A 1059-nucleotide genomic window follows, 5' to 3' on the forward strand; every position below is an offset into this window, starting at 1 on the left:
TCTCTCTCTCTCTCTCTCTCTCTCTCTCTCTCTCTCTCTCTCTCACACACACTACACATATACACACACACACACACACACACACACACACACACACACACCGCACATACATTTTTAAAGATTGAAAACTCTTTTTCAAAACTGGATCAATTTTCATCAGATTGAGATTCCAATTAGACACACCCTGTATAAATTATTTAGATTGCAGATAACATTTTGAATACATATATCACATTTCTTATTTGCTAGTATTTGTATCTAAACTGAGAATACTTTACATAGTACATATTTGAAAAGGAATTTTGAAAAGGCCTATTAATTCAGCAGAAAATTTGGCTTAAAATTATATTGTATAAACATTTATTACGAATTCATGGCAAAAGATAAATATGTATGTATATACACGGCGCAAGATGATATATATATCTCTTCAATGCAGCGTGTATCTTTTTTTATGCATTTAGATCAAATATTTTAAATCCACAAATATTTTAAAAGATATCAAATTTTAGGTCACAATTTACACTTATTTTTATAAAAGAGATACAAAATAATAGTGTGATATCAAAGACCAAAAATCTGGGCGGTAATTAAAGTGTTAAAAATAATAATCGGAGGATTTCAACTATCTGTTATCTTCTCGATTGGCAATTCAAACTTCTCAAATTTTGTGCATAAAGAAAATATTGTGCATAAAGGATAGAGACAAAAAATGAAAAAAATCGATAAAGAATAAACTGGTTTGAAGAAAAAAATCACATTCTTTCCTCTCCCTAAAACTTGATGACAAATTTTTCACGCTCGAAAGTCGTTTCGAAATTAAATATATTACTTTTTTCTACAATCGCAATAAATAATATGTGTAATCATTAAACGGGTTTACTATTACTTTAAAGCACTAAGACTCTAAATCCTTTGTGGACTGAGAAAATTGATACATCCTGCAATCCCACTATGTTATGTCACAGGCACGAAAAGAATCAAGCAAAATGTATTTTATTAGAATATTCTGCTTAATTCAATGATCGGTCATTTCGACAGCTGGATTGTTTTTCGATT

The sequence above is a fragment of the Atta cephalotes genome (genome assembly GCF_000143395.1).
Source record: "Atta cephalotes unplaced genomic scaffold scaffold00016, whole genome shotgun sequence".
Taxonomy (NCBI): domain Eukaryota; kingdom Metazoa; phylum Arthropoda; class Insecta; order Hymenoptera; family Formicidae; genus Atta; species Atta cephalotes.